The following is a 6,620-nucleotide window of genomic DNA, read 5'->3' on the forward strand; positions in this document are numbered from 1 at the left end:
TATCACACCGCGTGGCTTCAAGTAGTTCCCCTACTAGTAACGCGCGTATCAACCCCACCTTATCTCAATTACATGCATTTCAACCCTGAATCCTTATACCACCGCATGCGTATCAATATCAAGATGTATCACAAATCGCACCTCAACAATAACGGTGTTTTCACAATAAATAGCCCATGGATCAACCACAATATGCACAACAGTCTCAACAATAACAACCGGAAGCAAATAACTCAACAAAAATAATATTTCATAACTTAACAACTTTTCCTCAATGTAAATCACGACCTTTATAAGTCAATACCAATTTCAACACAAGATATTTCAAGAATAACAACTTCGAAGAATGAACTCAACGGTTAAATAATGAAATAGGAATAGAGGATACAATAACTTCAACTAAACATGTAATAACAATTAACAAGTAAGAGATATGACAAGTAGATCATGTGAAAATAGACTAATGATGATGAATATAACATGTTATGATAACTCAATTAAGGCATCAAAGGAATCTACATAGCTAAAATCGGTCACTTACCATATTTAGCTCGTGTACACACTTGTCACCTTGCGTACACGGCTTCCACATATCACAATTAACACAAAACAACACCAATCCTAAGGGGTAATTCCCCCACACAAAGTTAGGCAAGATACTTACCTCAAAACACGCTACTCAATCCACTAGTAAGCCTTTCCCTCGATTATCCAACTCTGAACGGTTCGAATCCAGGCAAAACGACTTCATACCATAAATATAAACTATAGGAAACTGTTCCAAACAATAAAGTTACGATCTTTTAAATGAAATAAAAAGTCAATTCAATAGGTCAACCACGGGCTCGCGCCTCGGAACTCGGCCAAAATTACAAAATCCGAACACCCATTCGATAACGAGTCCAACCATACAAGAACTACTCTAATCCTACTTCAAATCGCCTTTCAAATCCCCAAAATTTAGTCTAAGAATTTCCAACTCAAACCACTAATTAAATGATTAAAATAGCAATGGATTCGCGTAATATAGCCAAAGCGAGTTATAATCTCTTATCCCGATGATTTCCTTGAAAATTCCTCAAAAAATCACCAAAAAACGAGCTCTCTAGTTTCAAAAATGAAAAATGAGATGAAACCCTCGATTAGGCCTTTTCTGCTTAGCAATTCTCGCTTCTACGAGGCCACAGTCGCACCTGTGGAAAATTCTTCGCAGGTACTTTTCTAGTTTAAGTCTTGAGATTCCTCTTCTGCGGACCACTTGCTCGCACTTGCAAGTGTGCTTCTGCGGAGAAATCAATCGCACATACTATCCTTCACAAGCTTTCCCAAATTCCGCTTCAGTGGAAAGAAAGTCCGTGCCTGAATATACGAACAAGTTTTAAAACACATAACGGACCTACTCGAGGCAAAAATCGAATCGACCAACATCGATTCAATGAATTGCAACCCAATTCAAGCCTACTAAAACTATGAAGATTCTAACTTCCAAAACTAACGTCGAACCATACCAAATCAACTCCGATTAACCTCAAATTTTGTACACAAGTCATAAATGACATGATGGACCTCTTCCAACTTCTAGACTGGAAATCAGACTCCGATATTAATAAAGTCAACTCCCAGTCAAACTTCTCAACCGTCCAAACCTTCAACTTTCTATCTTTCACCAATTCAAGTCGAAACAACTTACAGACCTCCAAATCAACATCTTATAACGACCCGACCGATCATTTTGAGTAATTGCACTTTGCTTGGTTATTTGAGGGCATGAGTAGCTCCGTATGAAGTATTATGACTTATGTGAATCGTCAGTTTTGATTTTCAAGTTATTTGGAATTGATTTGGAAGAATGATTCTCAGCTAGAAGCTTTAAATTTGAAAGGTTTGACCAAGTTTTGACTTTTTAGAATTTGACCTCGGATTGAATTTCTGATGGTTTCGTTAGCTTCGTTGGGTTATTTTGGACTTAGAAGCGCATCCGGATTGTGACTTGGAGGTCCGCAGTAGAATTTGGCTTGAAATAGCGAAAGTTGGAATTTTGGAAAGTTTGATCGGGAGTGGACTTTTTGATATCGGGGTCGGATTCTGATTTCGAAAGTTAGATCATGTACGTAATGTCAAATGTGACTTGTGTGTAAAATTTTGGGTCAATCAGACGTGATTTGATAGGTTTCGGTATCGGTTGTGGAAGTTTGAAGTTTCAAGTTCATTGATTTCGAATTGATGTGTGATTCGCCCTTTCGATGTTGTTATGTGTGTTTTGAGGCCTCAAGTAGGTTCCTATTATGATATGGGACTTGTTGGTATGTTTGAACAGGGTCCCGAGGGGCTCGGATGAGTTTCAGATAGGTTTGGATTGTGTTGTGCTCGTTTTTTATGTTTCGACGTCGTTTTTCAAGCATAAATGGTACTACAATAAGAAAATGAGCTCTGATTTCTGCTTTTATTGAAGCATTAGATCCGTATCGTAATTACGGAGCCATAGAAAAAAGAATCTTCAAATTTGGACATTGTATGAGAATTTTATGGTCATTTTACTAAGAATTGGATTGCTAGATTTTTTCCAGATTAATTACGAAATTGCCACTGAATTCGTATTTAAAAATCTGCACTATTTTCAAATATTGAAACCAACATATCTCTTTCAATATAAGGTCAAATGGAGTGATTCAAGAGCCTAACTTGACTAACATTTCATAGGAATCCATTGGAGGCATCAAAAGCAAGTTTTGAAATCTCTTGGCATGAGAATTAAGGCAGAATAGCTGGCAAAAAAATATATAAAATAAGAGTTTGTTCATTTGGTCATATTTTGAGTTGGGGAGCTCGAATTTTGGCGATTTTGGAGGAGATTTTCACCATATGGATTGGGGTAAGTGTTCTCTACTCGGTTTTAGTTATATTTTATGAATCCATCTTTGTTTTTGGCATTTGATTGATGATTTCAAAGTGAAATTTGGGGATTTTTGTCTAAAGTTTCATAAAGTGAATTCTTAAGTTTTAAACATCGACCCGAAGTCAGAATTGGATGAAACTAGTATAGTTGGACTCATAATTGAGTGGATTGTCGGATTTTGTGAGTTTTGTCGGATTTTGAGATGCAGGCCGAGGTTGGATTTTTTGGCCGATTATGGGCTTTTGATTAAAGATTCGACCTTTTCGATTGTGATTGGTTCCTTTAGTATTGTTTGATGTATTTGAGTTATTTTTGGTTAGTTTCGAGCCGTTCAGAGGTCGGAACGCGCGAGATGGAATTTTTGGAGCATCACTTGGCTTGCTCGGTATTGGCTTTGGCTTGTTTGAGGTAAGTAATAATTGTAAATCTTGTCCCTTAGGGTATGAAACCCCAAATTTCGCATTGTTTTACTACTTTGAGGTGACGGGCATGTGGGCGTGCACCGTTGGGGATTGTGATTTGGTCCGTCCCGTAGCAACTATAAGTTGTGTATTTGGCTGAAACTATATGATACTTATGCGTTTTAAAAAGAATTTCTATAAATTGGGCTGAATGTCATGTTTGGGCTTTGTGCCAAAGTTGTTTGGACCTTGAGGGGCCTTTTTTTACTATCATCTCACTATTTTTGATTGAAAATCTATACTCAGTCATGTTATACTCATTGATTTCATAACTCAGTCTTTACTATACTGTTTTGATGCATATAAAAATGTTGTTTTGGGCTGAGCACCCTATTTTTACTGATAGTCCGAGTGGCTTGAGAGGTTGATGACTGAGTGAGGCCGATGGCTTGATTTGTGAGGATATTTATGGGATCGGGATGCACGCCGCAGCATGTTGTTACTTATTCATGATTGAGTGAGGTCGAGGGCTTGAGTGTTTATGCCACGAAGTGGCTTGTTATGAGGCTGAGGTCCTGATTGATTATGCCACGAGGTAGCTTGTTATAGCGCTTGGGTTGTATGAGCCCCTCCGGAGTCTGCACACCTCCAGTGAGTACGGGTACCCTGAGTGAGTGATATGTTGTTTTGCCCGAGGGGCTGTTCTTGATCCATGTTTTGCCCGAGGGGCTGTTCTTGATCCATGTTTTGCCCGGGGGCTGTTTACGAGTGATTGTGAGGTATGTCCGAGGGGCTGTATATGAGTGACTATGAGGTTTGCCCGATGGGCTGTTTATGATACATGTTTGCCCGAGGGGCTGTTCACGAGTGATGTTTTGCCCGAGGGGCTGTTTATGTTTTCATCATTTTTACTCATTATTTCATCACTTATTTGAAAACTATTGAAAGATATTTTTAAAAGGTTTTATTGAAACTGGACTTAAATGAGCTAAGTTGATTTGAACCCTGATTTTAAAAGCCTACTGTATTCTACTGAGATTTCACGATATGAACTGTATATGTTTTATTGCTCATCACTACTGCTCAGTCTTTATTTACTTTTATTACTTACTGAGTTGGCGTACTCATATTATTCCCTGCACCTTGTATGCAAATTCAGGTATTTCTGGACCCGGTAGCGGGTATTGATTATTCGGTGGCAGATCCATCGGAGTTAGCAAGGCAGTAGTCTGTCGATCGCAGCCTTGCTTTACTCCCTCTTTATCTTCCCTTAGTTGTATTCAGTTATTTCCAGGCTATGTTAGTCTTGATATTGCCAGATGGTTGTAGTAGATGCTCATGACTAGTGACACCCCGATGACGGGCTTTCTTTTCCGCACCTTTGTTTTGATTTGAACTCTTTTATGAAGGTTTTATATTAAATAGTTTTGGCACTATCTATGAAATGAAAATATCGATTTGTTTTGGTAATGTATCAGCTTGCCTAGTACCACGATAGGCGTCATCACGACAGGGTTAGTTTTGGGTCGTGACACATTCGAACACACTCTAAGTCCAAAATCACCATACGGAGCTATTGTAACCATCAAAGCCTCATTCCGGAGTCATTTACATAAAAGTCAAACTACGGTCAACTCTTCAACTTAAGCCTCCAACTTAGGAATTATGTGTCCCATTTCACTCCAAAACTCACCCGAAACTAAAATCGAACACCCCGATAAGTCATATAACCATAATATAACATAGAGGAGGTAATAAATAGGGGATCTGGGCTAACATATTCAACATGACCGGTCGGATCGTTACACAAAAATTTCGCTTAAAACGTATGTGTCTAAACTGCAGTCAATTTTTTGCATGCACTTAAGAGTTTTCGTCTGAAGTTCAGTAGCTGAATCTCTTTTCATAAGCCGAAACATTTTTTTAAAAATTTTAACAATCTAACACACGATTTGGTGACCAAATATATTCCAAATAAGCTCAAGTTTAAAATATAATTTTCAAAATATCATAAATAACAAACTCAATCATTAATTTAATTTGTCAATGATGGCCATCAACGCGTCCAGTTCAAAGTAATTTTTCATTCGTTTGTTCTTATGGGAAAAGATCTAAATTTATCCCTCTGTTCTCGAATATTGTCTACGTCAAATCTCTATTATACCAACGTTATACTATTCTGCAGATTTATGCCTACCATCAGCAAACTTTTAAAAATTATCCCTCAGTCCGTCAGGTGACCTAGAATCTTCCAGATCATTATAATTAAGTCATTTATTCTTCTTCTTGATCCATTATTTTTGAAATAGTTAGCATTTACATGCCTTTAAAATTGAAAAAAATAAGAGAAAGGAATATTAAAATAATACTACGGTTAGTGAAAAAAGTATAGTAAATTGAAGAATCCAAATTAGGTAACTTCTAAATTCCAAAAGTATTTACAACATTCCAACTTTAATGAATTCATTACACCAAAGGTATGGAAACTTGCAAGTATTTGTGATAGAAGTTGAAGTTCCTTAGAGACTTTACATTGTCGAATTCAACGTTGGTTTAATCAAATGTCTAAGCATTGTGCACTCTTAAGTTAGTCAATCGAACTCTATACTAACCGGACAACAACAAAATATATTCGAATATACATGTACATACACGATGTGTATATGGCTGAAAAATAAATCAAATTTAAACCAATTCCAAATCCATTACTACAAGAAGAAAAATGGGTGCAATGGTAATTAAAAATATTCATGAATAATTTATATAATACAGTACCTTTAACATTCACATCAATAGTAATTTCTGAAAATAACGGAGCAAGAAGAACAAGTAATTTAGATAAAAAGAAATTGAAATTTTTTTGATTACCTAACAGATCAAGGGGTAATTTTTAAAAGCTTGCTGATGGTAGAGGTAAATTTGACCGGATAATATAACAGTAAAGATAAATTTGGCCGAATAGTATAACGGAGGTTAAATTGGACACTATCGAAAGTAGAGAAGTATATTTGTCCCTTTCCCCTTTATTTAATTGCCAAATCAAACTAACTAAAAGTTTTTTTCTTTTATTATTTAACTATATCAAACATGAAGCAAATCAGAGCACAAGTTTATCACGAATTTTGATAGATTTGAGTAAGATATCGGAAAACAATCTTTGGTAATTTGAAACACACATAGATGGTTCTTGATGATTTCTTGTTTTTTCTCAAATTGACTGTTGCGGTTTATAGCCTGTTTGGCCAAGTTTCTTGTTGGCCAAAAGTGTTTTTTTTGCCAAAAGTACTTTTGGCTAAAAATTGAGGTGTTTGGCCAAGCTTTTG

This window comes from Nicotiana tabacum, chromosome 8, assembly GCF_000715075.1.
Source record: "Nicotiana tabacum cultivar K326 chromosome 8, ASM71507v2, whole genome shotgun sequence".
Taxonomy (NCBI): domain Eukaryota; kingdom Viridiplantae; phylum Streptophyta; class Magnoliopsida; order Solanales; family Solanaceae; genus Nicotiana; species Nicotiana tabacum.